Consider the following 17456-nt stretch of genomic DNA (forward strand, 5'->3'; position numbering starts at 1 on the left):
ATTAATTGTAGTAGGTTATTTCAACACTGGAACATAGTATAACAAAGACAGGATAAGTACAGGGAAGTTGGCCTGCCAAGGGAGGTGGCACAAAGGAAGGCTTCCTGTCAAAACAAAGCACTGGGGAGAGTGATAGCTTGGGGTACAAAGAGGAATTTTTCTCCTAGCCTTCAGAGCCTGCCCACACTCCTCCTCACTAATTGTCCTGGAAGGAGTTGTTTGTTACACAGCTGTACAGGAGTGAGGCTTTTTGTCTGCCTGTTCCAACAATGAAGCAGATTTTCTCCAGCAGCCTGGGGTGTGGAGAAAACCTCAGGCTACTCTGGGAACAGTGAGGAGAGCCCAGGAACATGCACTGTCTTGTAAACACTCTCTGTGCTATGAAATCATTCTATTTAAAGCAAATTTCCTTAGCTGGGTGCCTTTCATCATAGGGACTCTGGACATTCACAGATAGAAATGCATGCATACATACAAGGAGAGACATGGAGTTACTTGTGTGGTTTTTTTTTGGCACATCTGGGGGTTGTATTATGAACCTAAGCACTGTCTCTGAGCTCATTTTGCTCAAGGGTAGCCCTCCGCCCTTTAGCCACAACCCCATTCATGGTGATCTTTTATTCCTGTGATCCCTCAGAAGTAAGAGTGCTGTAGATTTTCCTGTCCCGGCTGAATTCAAACTGGCATTCTCTACCTCTCAGACTCCTGAAGAACTAGGATTACAGGCAGGAACCTCTGACACCTGGCTTTCTTTTCTTCCTGTTCTTTTTTTTCATTGTGACAAAATGAAATCTTCACAGTGTCATTCTAATGGTTTGCATTTCGAAGTAAACTACCCAGGCCTGGAGTTCAAATGCCAGGACTCCCACCTACACATGGAGGGATATCTTGAGAAAATTTTCCTATTCATGTGAATGCTTAATGGAATGTTATAAAAATAACAATTAAATTTGCAGTTAGTTCATGTATATTATTTAATTATATATATGATATTACTACTAATTATTGATAAATTATCCCTTACTTTATTTAAGTATTACGGTTGAATACATAACAAAGTATTAATTGCAAATTAGTCAATGTACTATAATTATTGTGTATAATTTTATAATGTAATCATACAATACTAATGTAATTGTTACTTTACAACATTCCATTCATATGGATATTCAAAAAAGTAGTGGATTATGTCTTCCATTCTAGCACCATGGTATGATTATCCCAGTTAAAGAATACTGACTACTTTTACATTAATGCTTTAATAAATATTCAACCATGATACTTCATTAAATGGAGGCATAATTTAATAATAATTCACAATATATATAATTTAATATCCTCACATTGTCTCTCTCTTACATATATTGCAAACTACACATCTATCTATCCATTTATCTAACCATCTATATCTATACCTACATCTACATCTATATCTATATATATATCAGTCACAATTATGGCTTGTTCCCAGGTTCTCAGAACTGGCTGGTAGCTCAGTTTGCCAAAGGCTTTTGTTTTACAACTGACCCATTTATAAGTTCGGCATTGTGGGCTGTGAGTTCAAATCCCAGCATGGCCAAAATTTTATATATGGAGTCAGAAGCCAATTTTGACACATACTTTTTCCTTCTCTGTGAAAGTCCTGGATCTTAGTATGATGTATAATCCACATGCAAATATATCCATGTGATAATATGTAATAAATATAATAAATGGTATATATATAATAAACTAAAATAAAACATAAGGGTAATAAATGCCATATGGAGTAACCCCATGTATGTAAATAGATCTCATATATGAATATTATTTTTATCAGTGCTGGAGCTTGAATTTGGGCCCTGGGAACTGGGCTGAAATTTTTGTCTTCAATGACGGTGAGCTTCCTCTGCCCCACAGTGCCACAGAGTTACCTAGACCCTGAATTCAAATCTCAGGCCTGCCAGAAAAATGATGAAAATTACAAGCAAGGGCCTTAATTTCTTTTGGCCAGGATTAGGACTTGAACTCAGCTCATGACAACTCTGCCTCAGCTTCGATCATCCTAGGATGGGGAGCAGCGTCTGGACCCACAGTCCATCCTGAGATCCTAGGACCCGAGTTCAAATCTTGGGACTGGCAAAAAAAAAAAAAAACAAAACAAAACGGAGAAGTGCTGGGAAGTTGGCTCAGTTATAGATTGCTTGCCTTGCATGCATAAGACCCTGGGTTCGATTCCTCAGCACCACATAAGCAGAAAAAAGCAGGAAGTAGTGTTATGGCTCAAGTGATAGAGCGATAGCCTTGAGCTGAAAATTTGGGGTCAGCACCCAGACCCAGAGTTCTGGCTCCAAACCGAAAAAAAAGAAAGAAAAAAATAGTACCGGGAAAAAAAAAAAAAACGGAGAAGGATAAAACTGGGAAGTTCCAGGAGGCGGTTTTACATTTTTTTTTCCTTTACAACCATCCTGGGTCTAAATATCAGGGACCATAAAGTGTACATGACCTTGCACTGTTGAACTTTGGTGGGCTATCAGGGAAGCCATAGCCAAAACCAGCTACCTAGGCCCGACGTACGAATCCCAGGACTGCCACCTATCAACGGTGGGAGATCCTAAGAAACGCATTCCAATATACATCCATATGAATGGAATGTTGTAAAGTAACAATTACATTAGTAGTGTATGATTCCATTATAAAATTATACACAATAATTATAGTACATTGACTAATTTACAATTAATATTTTGTTATGTATTCAACCATAATACTTAAATAAATTAAGGGATAATTTATCAATAATTGGTAGTAATATCGTATATATAATTAAATACTATACAGACATCTCTGTCTTGTTTTATACATATACACATACATACATATATATATATATATGTATGTAAAAGTCTCTCTCTCTATATATATATTTCTAAACTTGTCATTCCTGGGGCTCAGTAGTAGAGTGCTCGCCTAGTATTTATGAAGTCCTGAGTTCGATTCCACACTATCACATGCACAGAAAAAGCCAGAAGTGGTGCTGTTACTCAACCAGTTGGGCACTGGCTTTGAGCATGAAAGCTTAGGGACTGTGTCTAGGCCCTTACTCAAGCCCCAGGACTGGCACCAGAAATAAGTTAGAATGTTCTAACTGCAAGAATAGAAGGCCAGGATTTCAAATACCTCCTCACAGATCAAGTTGGTAGTCTGAAGATGATAGCTGCCATCTAAATTGACTTAGCCAGAGGTCAACAGCTGCAACCCAACATCATGGAACCAGATACTGCTTGCTCACCCCTAGCTGCTCAGAGGGTGAGATCAGACAATGGTGGGTTGAAAACTCAGTCCTGCCAGGAAATCTGCTAGACTCTGAGCTGCGCCTCAAAGTGGTAGAGCTCTAGCCTTGAGGAAAAGGTCTTAGGACAGTACCTCCAACCTATGAGTGAAATCTCCTAGGCTGATGGCCCTCCCCACAAAAAAAACACCCCTCTAAACTGTTAGATGTGAACTTGTGCAGTTTGTGACCTGTATCTGAAAGAATGGTGATAAGCACCCTAAATCTAATGACAATTTGTCGGATACAGCTATGTTATGAGTCCTTCCTTGGGTGTTGGGTGTTGAGTCCTTCACGGGTTACTGGGTTGTTCATGGGGTATTGTGTGATGAGTCATTCACAGGGTACTATGTGTTGAGTCCTTCACCAGTTGTATTCTTTCATCTGGTCCTTATAAGATCTGCACAAGTAAGATGATTGTGCAGATGAAAAAGTCGAGGCTCAGATATGTCCCAAAGGCAGGGCCAAATTTATGTATATACTGAGCTCTAGTGACTTGTCTCCTGTAGACAATTGTTTTGGTTTAGTTTTCTATATCATGAACCTTGAACTCAGAGCCTAGGTGTTGACTTTCTTCTTGGCTTCATGGCTAACGTTCTACTATGTGGAGCCAAGGATCCCCTTGCAGCAAAGTGTCACGGCTTAGGTCTCTTTAGCTGAGATCTACCATCCTGCCTGCTCAGGAAGCTGAGGATCTTGGTACCTTTTCCCCATGGTGGTTGAGTGGCTCTGATGCTCCTTTAGTCTTGATGTAATGATGCCAGAGAGATGTTTGTATCTGGAAATGAGCACATCTCTATCCAAGGACTTTAAAGTACCTTTTAAAAATACTTTTGAAAGTGATTTTAAAATATTCTAATGAAATTTTCAAAAAGTTTGTTAATTTCTGCTCTCAAAATTAAAGTCACTAAATTATGGAGTTAAAAAAATTATCCCAGATTACGGACAAAAACCATCCTGGGCAGGAAATTCCTTGAGATGGTTATATCCAATAAACCATCAGAAAGCTTAAAAAGGTGCTGTAGCTCAAGTTGCAGAGCACTAGACTTGAGCTGAAGAGCTCAGAGACAACACCCAGGCCAAGACTTGAACTCCTCCAACTTACAAGAAAAGAAAGAAACCTGAAGTGGAGAGCTGGGATTGTTTCTTAGGGGTAGACTGCTTTACATGTGTGAAACCCTGGGTTTGATCCACATAAAAAGGCTGAAGTAGCTGTGTTACTCAAGTGGTAGAGTGCTGTCCTTGGACATGAGAAACTCAGGTACAGTGGTTAGGTCCTGAGTTCAAGCACACACACACATACACACACACACACACACACACACACACACACACACACACACACACGGAGGCACCATTGCCAATAATGAATCATTTCATTAGGTTCAGCTCCCTAATTATCTGCCAGAAGGACTCTTGAATTAATGTTAGCAGTTTGGTTCAACACTGAAACACAATCTTACAATGACAGGATGAGTGCAGGAACTTGGCCTGCCATTGAGGTTGCACAAATGAAGGCTTCCTGTCAAAACAGAGCACTGGGCTTGGGGCTGGTGGCTCATGCTTCTAATCCTAGCTACTCAGGAGGCTGAGATTTGAGGATCATGGTTCAAAGCCAGTTTGGGCAGGAAAGACTATGAGACTCCTATCTCCAATAAACCACTAGAAAACCGGAAGTGGCTCTGTAGCTCAAGTGGTAGAGCACTCACCTTGAGCTGAAGAGTGCAGGGACAGCGCCCAAGCTCAGAGTTCAAGCCCCATGACCGACCAAAAAACAAAGACAAAAACAAAAAAAACAGAGCACTGGGAAGAGAGATAACTTGGGGTACAAAGAGGCCTTTTTCTCCTGACCTTCAGCGCCTGCCCGCACACATCCTCAATAATTGGCCCAGATGAGTTGTTTGTTACACAGCAATACAGGAGTGAGGCTTTTTGTCTGCCTGTTCCAACAATGAGGCAGACTTCCTTCAGCAGCTGGGGTATGGAGAACCCCTCAGGCTACACTGGGAACAATAAGGGGAGCCCCAGAACATGCACTGTCTTGAAAGCATTTGCTGTGCTATGGAATCATTCTATTCAAAGCAAATTTCCTAGCTGGGTACATTTTTTCATAGAGACTCGGATGTTCAATGATATAAATACATGCATACATACACAGACACATGGAGTTACTGGCTCTTTTTTTTTGTGGCATATCCTGAGACTTGTACTGTGAGCCTAGACATTTTCACTGAGCTCCTTTTGCTCAAGGAAGCATTTTATTGTGTCTTAAACCATGATTACCCTAGGCTGGGGTGCAGCTTTTACACCCACAGATAATCCAGGGATCCTAAGACCCGAGTTCAACTCCCAGCGCTGGCAAAATTACAACAAACCAACAAAAATGGAGGAGGAAAAATCAGGAAGTTTTACATAACAGTTTTACCTTTGTTTCCTTAGCACTGTGACCCTCCTGGGTCTCAATGACTCAGCTTGAAAATTGTACGTGAGCTTGCATTGATGAAGGCTAAGGGCTCTCAGTAAAGCCTGCGCCCAACCTAGACACCTAGGCCGTGAGTTCAATCCTGGGATGCCACCTACACAAGGGTGAAGATCCTAGGAAACTTATTCCTATCTATAGGAACACTAATAGAATGTTTGAAATGTACTAACTGAATTACTAATTAGCTAGTCATTCCAGTTTAAGATTGTATTCAATAAATATAGGTCATTGATTAATACTTTATAAGTCTTCTTCTATAATTGGTTAATGGAGGCATAATTTTATACTAAATAATTGGTAGTAATATAATATATAGAAATAAGATATAGAGATCACCCTTTATATAGAGTTATACACTAGAGTCTACATAAATGTTTATCTGCCTCTCTCTCTGTATACATTTATAGATACATACACATTTTTAAATACACACACACACACACACACACACACACACACATACACACACACACAAACTGCAATCTAAACATCTATCTGTTTTTATATTGGCCATTCCTAGGGCTTGATCTCAGTTCCTCTGCCCGCCAACTTCTCTTGCATCAGACTGGTGTGCTAACATTTACCCATTCATGAAGTGGGCCTGCTAGGCACTGAGTTTAAGTCACAAACCTGCCAAAAACTTAATCCTTGTGGAGAGCCAATTGTCCCACTTGTTTTTCTTATCGGTGAAATTTCTGGCATTCAGGAATGATGTAGAATACATAGGCACATCTATGTCTTATATAATAGGATGCCAAAAATTTTATAAGTGTAATCATACTCACTAAAGTACATAAGAAATAAAGAAAACACAAAATAAAATGAATACACTAACCGCAATATGCAGTAAACATGTGTAGGTAAATATAAATCATGTATTTAAAATATATACAAATATTAATTTTTTGAGGACTAAGACTTGAATTCAGGCCCTAGGAACAGGCCTGAATTTCTTGTCTTCCAGAAGGGTGATCTTCCCCATCCCCCACAGTGCTGCAGATTTACCCAGACCCTGAGTTCAATTCCCAGGCCTTCCAGAAAAAATGGTGTGAATTCCAAGCCAAGGAGCCTCATAATTTTAAAAATATTTTTAATGTATGTATGTATGTATGTATGTATGTATTTTTATTTTGTCAAGCACAGGGCTTGAACTCATTTTGTGGCAATTCTGCCTCAGCTTTGATCACTCTAGGCTGGGGTGTAGCCACTGGACCCTCAGCCGAACCTGGGTTCCTGTGCCCCAAAGTCTGACAAGAAAAAAAATAATTAATGCGACAGAGGAAAAAAAAACAACTGGCAACTTGCAGAAGGCTGCCGGTTTTACATTTATTTTCTTTGCAAGGTGATCATCCTGTCTGAATGACACTGTTGAAATATGTTGGTAACCTGGCATTGCTGAAGGCTGGCGGGCTACCAAGGAAGCCATAGGCCAACATGGCAACATAGGCCCTGTGTTTGAAGCCCGGTCGTGACCCCTACCAAAGGCGGGAAATCCTAAGAATCTCCTTCATATTCATAGGAATACCGACAGAAGATTATGAATGGCAAGGTTGAATAAGTATTTTCTGAATACTATTGTATAAATAGAGTGATTTTAGGAGGCCAATGGATTTTAATGAATATTTTTGACATATTCAAAGAATAGTATTAATTACATGGACGCAATAGTTTCGGAACAGTGGTTGATTTAATTAATAATTCATTAAGGATGAAAACAATAATATTGATTACATGGAGAGGCAACAGCCCTAGGGGTCTATAGCTGAGGTCTCTCATCGTGCTTTTTCAGGTAGCTGAGATCTGAGGACCTGGGTTCCAAACTATCCCAGACACAAAAGTCCTCATGAGCCTATTATCACCAATTCACCACTAAGAAACCTGAAGTGGAAGCTAGGTGCTTGTCACTCATGTCTGTCATCCAAGCTATTCAGGAGGATGAGATCTGAGGATCATGGTTCAAAGCCAGCATGGGCAGGAAAGTCCTTGAGACACTTAGATTCAATGGACCACCAGAAAAGCTGAAGTGGCATTTGGCTTAAGTGATAGAGCACAAGACTTGAGCTGAAGAGCTCAAGGACAGGACCCAAAGCCAGACATCATCTTCTACAACAATAAAAAAAAGATAGAAACAAACAAACAAACCTGAAGTAGAGGGCTGGAAATGTGCCTTAGGGGTAGAGTGCTTTGCAAATATGAAACCCTGAGTTTGATTTCTCAGGACCACAGTCATTAAAAAAAAGCCTGAAGTGGCTCTGTGGCTCAAGTAGGAGAGGGCTATACTCATACAAGGGAAACTAAGTACAGTGCTCAGGTCCTGAGTTCACCCTCCAAGAATCGTGTATGTGCCTATGTGCCCTCTACCACGTGTGCACACACACACAAACACACTCATACATACACAGACAAGAAGTGATGCTGTTACACAAAATGGTAAAGCACCAGGCTTCTACACTGAGCTCATGGTCAACACCCAAGCCCTGTGTTCAACCCCAAAACCTAGCCACCCAGGGCCCAACTAGGAGAGGTCAAATGTTTCAAAACCTGATGAGGTTCACCAGCCCTAGATGACAGGAAGCTTTGTGATACCAAATATATGCTTGGATTTCCCAAGCTTCCTGAAACCTAGGAGAGGCATCATAGGCCCATCATCACAGGCAATGAAACATTTCATTAGGCTCAATGCCCTACTTGTCCACCAGAAGGATTCTTGAATTATATTGAGCACTGTATCTGAACACTGGAATATAGCCTCACAAAACCAGGATAAGTGCACAGGATGTTGCCTGTCACAGAAGGTGGCACATATGAAGGCTTCCTGTCAAACCAGAGCACTGGGGAAATAGATAGTTTGGGGTACAAAGAGACCTATTTCTCCTGAACTTCAGAGCCCACCCACACTCATCCTCACTATCTGACCCAGACGGAGTTGTTTGCTACACAGTTGTACAGGACTGAGGCCTTTTGTCTGCCTGTCCAGACAATGAGACAGACTTCTTCCAGCAGGCCTGGGATGCAGAGAAACCCTCAGGTTACACTGGGAACAGTGAGGGGAGCCCCGCAACATGCACTATCATGAAAACAGTCTCTGTTGTGAAATCATTTTATTGAATACACATTACCTAGTTTGGTGCCATTCATCATAGCTATTCTGGAGCTTCACCTATAGGAATACATCCATACATACCCAAAGACATGGAAGTAGAGGCTCTTTTTGAGGGGGCAATTCTTGTGGTGGAGCTATGAGCCTAGAACTTGTCCCTGAGCTCATTTTGCTCAAGGGTAATGCATTAAGCTTGAGTCACATCCCCACTTCTGGGTTTTTCTGTGATCTCTTAGAAATAAGTGTCATGGACTTTCCTAATCTGGCTGGAATAAAATTCAGATTCTCTACATATCACCCTCTGAGGAGCTGGGATTACAGTGAGAAGCCACTGGCACCTTCTTTCTTTTCTTCTTCATTTTTAATCTGGACAATCTGACTTCTTAGCATGGTCATTTCAATGATTTGAATTTATAAATTAACTACCCAATGTTCTTTAGAGCTGGTTTACCTGAGAAAGATTTTCTCTCCTCATCTTCTCCTCTGGGTCACGTGTTTGAAGCCAAAAGTGAGAAATGAGTGTCACAGGATTTGGGAGCAAATGTCCACAGGACATGTCAATTCTGTCACTTAGCATTGAGCTGCAGTGAATTTGCTCTCTCAAGATAAGACCAAACCTGGAGCGATCCTCATAGTGTCTGCATTACTCCTTTTGTCTATAAAATGATCTAGTAATTATGAATGTTGTGTGTCTACAACCTTAAGTATCTAGAACCCACTACAAGCATCTTCATGTATCTTTTTCTCTAGTGCCTCTCGAGATTTAGACTAAGGGATTGTGTGGAGGGACTCCTTGGTGTATCCCTGAGGAAAGCCGCTTGAATCCTGTTTGGGAGATCGCCGTTCAAATTCAGCCTGAGCAAGAATTCTGTGAAACTCTTATCTCCATTAAATCATCAGAAAACCAGAAGTGGAACAGTGGTCCAGAGGGCAGAGTTCCAGCTTTGAGAGAGAAAGCTGAGAAGGAGACACAGGCCAGACCAGGCAGGAAAGCCTGGGAGGTGCTGAAAGTGGAGCTGTGGCAGTGATAAAGCCTCAGCTTTGGGAAAAACAGCTGAGGAATGCATTGGGCCCTGAGGTTAAGCACTGGGATGTCCACAAAAAATTTTCAAAAAGAGAAGGCCAATTTTATGTATCAGTGCCCTACCTACTTATGTCTGTATATTACCTCCCTGAATGCAAGCAGACCTTATGCAGTGCTTCTCCTTTTATTTACTGATTTATATTTCAGATATGCTCCTTTCATATACTGCATCATTCTCTTCATTTCAGGCCCATGGCTTTTCTCTTCCAGGGTTCCAGGCCTGTGTCCTTACATGATACACTGACGCTCTCAGGAGCCTTTAGTTACATTTTGTTATGAGGCCAATGCAGGAACCATAACACACTAGGCAGGGGAAAAGAAGACCAGGTTTCATAGAAGTATCCAGTATTCAGAAAATTAAACTTGGGGAGGTAAAATGGCAACATACTTTCCTAAAAAACTACCATTAAGGAAAGATGAGGGAGCTGGGAATGTGGATTACTGAGAGAGTGCTTGTCTAGCATGCAAGAAGCCCTGGGTATGATTCCTCAGTAGCACATACACAGAATAAGCAACAATTAGCAAATAGGAAAAGTACCTGGATTAACCCTCACTTTTTTCCCAATGGTGTGTCTTGAACTCAAGCCTGGGCACTGTCCCTTAGCCCCTCAGGTCAAGACGAACACTCTACCACTTGAGTAATAGCACGACATGGGGTCTTTGGGTGGTTCACTGGAGATAAGAGTCTAACAGGCTTTCCTTGGCTAAGCTGTCTTTGAACGGTGGTCTTCATCTCTCAGCCTCCTGAGATGCTAGAGTTCCATGTGTGAGACACTGGCATCTGGTCTATTGTTTTTGACAGTCCTGGGGCTTGATTTTAGGGCCTAGGTAAGAACTAGGTAAGAGCTCCTTTATATCAAGGCTAGCCACTTGAGCCACTCCACAGTTTCTACCTTTTTCTGAGTATGTGGCACTGAGGATTCAAACCCTGGCATTCATGCATGCTAAGCGAGCTCTTTACCACTAAGCCACATTTCTAGCTCCATCCTTTCAATTTTTTCCCTCACTTGACTATCCTCAGGAAAAGGTTTCTGAATATAAATCATCTAAAGAAATCCCAATAGGAAGAAGTCCAAAGATTGGACAAAGCTCATACTTGGAAGAGACTCTAAACATGTGAAAACTGTGACAAATGCGTCCATTTAATATGTATTATGTTTCAACACTTAATAAAATATTAATGAAAAATGAGTCAATGTCCTAAATTGTTGCATAGAATTTTATTATAGATGTGCAAAATGTAATAAATATTATGTGTATAATATGCTAAATAAAATAATCAATCAATTAATGAATCAAAGAAAAATAAAATAAAAAATCAATAATAAAATCATAATATGAAATTAACACTACATAAGTGTATATCATATATTACACATGTATTGAAATATTTTTTCAATTGCAGGACCTTCATTCAGGCCCTGGGAACTCTAGCCTGAATTTCTTTTCCTCAAAGACAATGAGCTTTGCCTTCACCCATGTGTAAGAGTTACCTGGATGGTGAGCTCAAATCCTAGCAATGGCAGAAATACTGGCCCCAGTTTCGACCGTGACTTACTTTTTTTAATGGAAGCAATCATGTTTACTCAGTTCCATACTGAACATTTAAAAAAAGCAGTGGAGAATTTTGTACAGCTATTCAGACATACTTTCCTTACCACTAAAGTGCTTCTCTGAGAACTATATTGTTTCTCTTTTTTGTACTTTTTTATTGCAAAATTGTTTTACAGAGGGGTTAGAGTTACAGGAGCAAGGTAATAAGTACGTTTCCAATTGAGCATTGTTGACTCCTCCTTTGTTTTCCCCCTACCATCCCTTGCCTCCCATCTCCACAACTACCTCACCCTGCCGAGGTCAGTGACTTAGTTTTTCATTTTTGATTGGTTTTGAACTCAAGCTGTGGCAACTCTTCCCTCACATTGCTACAAATTTACCAAGACCCTGAGTTCAAATCCCAGGCTAGGAAAGAAAACTGGCAGAAATTCCAAACCAGGGAGCTTTATTTTTTTTTAATTTACTTAAATAATGTTTTTTCTTTATTCTTTTTTTTTTTTTTTTGTTACAACCATGCGGCTTGAACTCAGTTCGTTTAAACTCTGCCTCAGCTTGGATGTCCCATAGCCGACCCTGAGATCCTAGGCCCAGAGTTCTTGCAGGAAGAAAAAAAAACTGGAAAGCACAAAAAGTGGCAAGCTGTAGAGGGCTGGGGTTTTATGATTTTTTTTCTTTGGACAGTAACCATCCTGAGTCTGAATGACATGGCTACAAGGTGGACCTGCCCTGCCCTTGCTGATGGCTGGTGGGCTATCATTGAAGCCATAGGCCAACCTGTCAACATATGCCCTGGGTTCAAATTCCAGTCCTGATACCAATGGCAGGAGATCACAAGAGACTCATTCCTATGCATAGGAATACTGATTAAAAGAGTAGTTCATGCATCAGTCTTGTCTAAAATTGGATTCAATAATCCTAGAATGCTGATTGGTCTTAATGTTATTAAGCATGAAAAAGATAATATTCCTTCAATGGTGGGATAATAAATACCTAAGAATTGGTAGGAACATAGTAGTTGTCATTCAATCATAGATAGACGGCTCTGGCACTCTTTACTAATATATATTTATTTGTATACCACCGTCTGCCTATCCATGTATTGCTGCTTTGGCCAAACTTGGGGGTTGATCTCAGTGCTGGGCAAACACCTGACAGCTTCATTGTCTAGAGGCTGCCATGCTGAAACTCACCCATTCATGAATTGGGCCTGCTAGACACCGAGTTCAGATCCTCACACTGCCAGAAATGATGGAGAACACATCTAAAATCTAGATTTTATGTGATAGGATGTAAGCAATGTAATAAATGGTATAGGTGTCATCAGAGTCAATAACATAAATGGTAAATAAATGAATAAAACAAGAAATAAAATGAATAACCACACCAAACACAATATGGACTGAACATCTGTATGGAAGTATAAATCCCATCATTAAAATTTATATAAGGAGTATCTTTTCAAGGCATGAAGCTTGAACTCAGCCCCCCTATGAAGAGGGAATGGCAAGAGATTCTGAGATACTCATTTCTGGACCTAGGAAGAGTCATGGAATGCAACCGATCTCATCCTTGAATGAGTACTTCGTGCATGATGCAAGTAGGAAATGATAGGCAAGACTCATGGGGTATAGATTATTTGTAAAGGAGAGTTGATGAAGCGTGACAATAATAATCACAGTCATGAAATGGAGGCATCAGGAAAGATCAAAGAATCAGTAGTCACAGAGATTGGATTCCATCATAGGTCACCATTAATCCTACTCTATACAAATATATACTTATTTGCATACTACCTTCAGCTTATGGATGGGTGACTATTGTGCTCTCAACTCTCCCCCCAGGGGGGCTCAAACTCAGGTACTGGGAAGGCCTAGCTCCTTCGTTGCTAACAGGCTGTTCTGCTCATGTGGAACCATTCACCAATGGTGCCTGCTAGGCTTAAGTTCAGATCCCAGCCCTGCCAAAAGATTCATCTTGATGCCAGAAGCCATTCATTACACCTGTTTCATTTCCTGTGCAAGTACTGTGTCCCAGCTAGGATGGCGAATGCATGGGCCACCCTGTGGTCATGGGAGTAAGTTGTTATCCATGTCAGCCCAGTTATACCTGTCATCATATACTCAAGAAAATACACAATACATTCATGAATAGCGTACAAATTAAGACAATAAGTACACTCAATGCATGATGCAGTCCACACACGGATGTGAATATACATCCCATGTTTCAATGATGCATTGAGGACTATTTTGGCCTCACTAGGGCTCGATCTCAGTTCCTGGGAACAACTCCTTACCAGCTCCTTACTGGCTCACAGTAAGGTGTGATCACTTGGACCCACTGTGCAGTTGGGTTTCTTAATCCGGAGTTCGAGTCCCAGCACTGCCAAAAATTCACCCTGATGTGAGAAGACAGTTGTTGCACCTGTTTTCCTGTGCTGCACAAATTCTGGGTCTCTGCTAGATGGAGAAGGTATAGGCAAAACTATACTCATGGGAATAGGTTCTCATCCACTGCACCAGAGTTATATCTGTCAATCTATACTTAAGAACATACACAATACATCAATGAATAAGACACAAAATAAAGAGAATGACTACACCAAACGCAACATGCTGCCCACCTATGTTTGGAAATATAGATCCTCTGTTTAATTATGAGTTTATGACTATATTGGCCCCTACTAGGGATCAATCTCAGGTCCCGGGTTTGGTCTAGCTCCTTAGAGGCTCACAGCTGGTGTGCTTACCATGACCCATTAACCAATTGGGCCTGCTTGGCCTTGAGTTCAAATTCCAGCACTGCCAAAAGATTCATTCTGATGTGGAAAGCCTAGGGTTGCACATGTTTTCGTGTTCTGTGCATGTCCTGGGTGTCATTGAGGATGGAGAATGCTATATAGGCAACCCTATAGCCATGGGAATAGGTTGTCATCCATGTCAGCACAGTTATATCTGTCACTATACTCAATAAAATGCGCAATACATCAATGAATAAGACACAAAATAAAAAGAATAACTACACTGAATGCAAGATGCATACCACACCTGTAGGTAAAGAGGGGTCCTATGTTTAAAAAAGTAAGCTTGTTATTTTGTCCAGTGCTGGGCTTCAAATCAGGCCCTGGACCAGGTCTGACATTCTAGTCTTCAAGGATGGAGAGCTTCCCCTTTCCCCACAGTGCAACAGAGCTACCCAAACCTGAGTTCAAATCCTAGCACTGACAAAAGATTCATCCTGATGTCAGAAGCCAGTTGTTGCACACGTTTTCTTCTCCTGTGAAAGTCCTGAGTATCAACTAGGAAGGGGAATTCATAGACAACCCTATAACCATGGGAACCTTTTGTCATCCATGTCAGCACAGTTATACCTGTCACCATACTTAGTAAAATACACAATACCTCCATGATGTAGATACAAAATAAGAAGAAGTTCACTAAACACAATATGCTATTGATAGATATATGTCAATATAGATTGTATGTTTAAATTATGAATTTATTACTATAGTGGACCACCTTAGGGATCAATGTCAGATCACAGGTTGGTGTGTTAACCTTGACTTATTGGCCAGTTGGTCCTACTAGTCACAGAGTTCAGATCCCAGCACTACCAACAAGTGGATCGTGGAGTAAGAAGCCAAGTGTGAAACTTGTTTTCCTTTTTTCTGAATATCCTGGGTGATCCTGAGAATCCTGCCAAGGTAGAGCACATTTCTACAAATCTAGATGCTCTGTGATAGGATGTCATCAATGAAATAGACAGAATAGGTTTCATCATAGTACAATCAATGGTAAATAAATGAATAAAACAAAAAATATAAGGAACAACCACACCAAACATGTATGGACTGAACATCTACAGGTAAGTATAAATCCTATCTTTACAATGTATATAATTAGTATGTTTTCCAGGGCTTGGGCTTGAATTCAGGACTAGTGAACAGGCCTGACTTTCTTATCTTCAACTACAGTGATCTTCCCTTTCATCCACATTGCTGCAGATTTACCCACATCCTGAGTTCAAATCCAAAACCTAGAAGAGTAAACGGCATGAATTGCAAGCCAGGGAGCTTTTTTTTTTTTTAATTTTACTTTTCTCAATATGGGGCTTGAACTCAGGTTGTAGCAACTCTGCTCAGCTTCATTCACCCTAGGCTGGGGTGCAGTCACTAGACCTATAGTTGCTCCTGGGATCTTAGATCCCCTAGGCCTTGCAGGGAAAGCAATGCACAGAAAAATGTGGCCTGTTTTTTTTTTCTTCCTTTGCACGGTGACCCTTATGGGTCTGAATGACACTGTTGCAAAGTGTACTTCATCTTGCATTGCTGAAGGCTGCCAGACTATTGGGGAGGCCATAGGCCCATGTGGCAACATAGTCCCTGATTTCGAGTCCCCGTCCTGACTCCAACCAATGGCAGGAGATACTAAGAAAATGGTCCCCCATCCATAGGAATAACAATGGAATATTTTCAATGTCACGGTTGAATGAGTTGATCGTGAATGATGCTCCTATAAAATTAGACAGCATCATTTCAGGAGGCTGATAGACTTTATTTAATATTTATGAAGCATTAAGAGAATATTATTACTTACAAGAACACAATAATTTCAGGACACTGATTTCATTAAGGATGAAAACAATTATATTAATTACTTTGATGCATAATTAAAACCCAGGAATTGGTAGGAATGTAATCTATATAACTGAATAATGTATAGATATCTCTTACACTCGATAAAGATATATATATTTATTAACGTACTGCCATCTGCATATCAATGTTATTATTTTGTGAACCCCTGGGAGTTGATATCAGGTCCTGGGAACAACCTGTCGGCTCAATTTGCCCCAGGTTGGAGTGCTGACACACACCCATTCATGAATTGGGCCTTGTAGGCTTGTAGGCCATGAGTTCAGATGCCAGCACTGCCAAAAAATGAATTGTGGAATAAGAAGCTGATGGTGACACATGTTTTCCTTTTCTGTGAAAGTCCTGGGTGTCAGGTATGAAGTGGAATACATATGCAGACATATATCCTATGTAATTAATGTAATAAATGCTTTTTTGGGGGAGGTCTGGTCGTGGGGCCTGAATTCTGGGCCTGGGCGCTGTCCCTCAGCTCTTCAGCTCAATGCTAGCACTCTACCACTTGAGCCAGAGCGCCACTTCTGCCTTTTTTCTTTTTGCTTATGAGGAATCGAACCCAGGGCCTCATGCATTCAAGGCAAGTGTTCTACCACTAAGCTACCTTCCCAGGCCCATATAATCAATGTTTTATGTGACATAATAGTCAATAAAATAAATGTTCAATGCATGAATAAAACAAAAAATTAAATAATTGCACTGAATGAAATATAGTCAACATATGTGTATAAATATAAATCATATATGTAAATTGTACATGAATAAGATGTTTTCTAGTGGTGGGGATCTATTTCAGGCCTAAGGAACAGACTTGAATTTCTTGACTTCACGGAAACCAGCTTTCCCTTCCCACATAGTGCATCAGAGTAACCAAGACCATGAGTTCCAAAACCAGTCCGGGAAGAAAAATGGCACCTTTATAGTATGTGAGACCCAATTCTTAGTTATTTCATTATGCCTCCATTTTATTAATGTGATTGTTTAAATGCTCAATAAAATATTAGCTAACATCTATCAGTGTCCTATAATATAATTGTGTATAATTTCATACTGAAATCATTCAAGAACTGCTCATTCAATCATGACACACATCACATTCCTTTGGTAATCATATGGATAGGAGTAAGGTTTTTGGATCTCCTGCCATTTGGAGGTGGCAGGACCAGTATTCAAACTGTGGGCTACAGCTCCTACCACTTAAACCCAAGGATAGGGAACTAACCTGTTTGTCCAAGAACATCAGCAAGACCAATGATTAAGCAGGCACCAGTGGCTCTC

The sequence above is a fragment of the Dipodomys spectabilis genome, unplaced genomic scaffold (genome assembly GCF_019054845.1).
Source record: "Dipodomys spectabilis isolate Male_0828 unplaced genomic scaffold, ASM1905484v1 ptg000131l, whole genome shotgun sequence".
NCBI classification, from domain to species: domain Eukaryota; kingdom Metazoa; phylum Chordata; class Mammalia; order Rodentia; family Heteromyidae; genus Dipodomys; species Dipodomys spectabilis.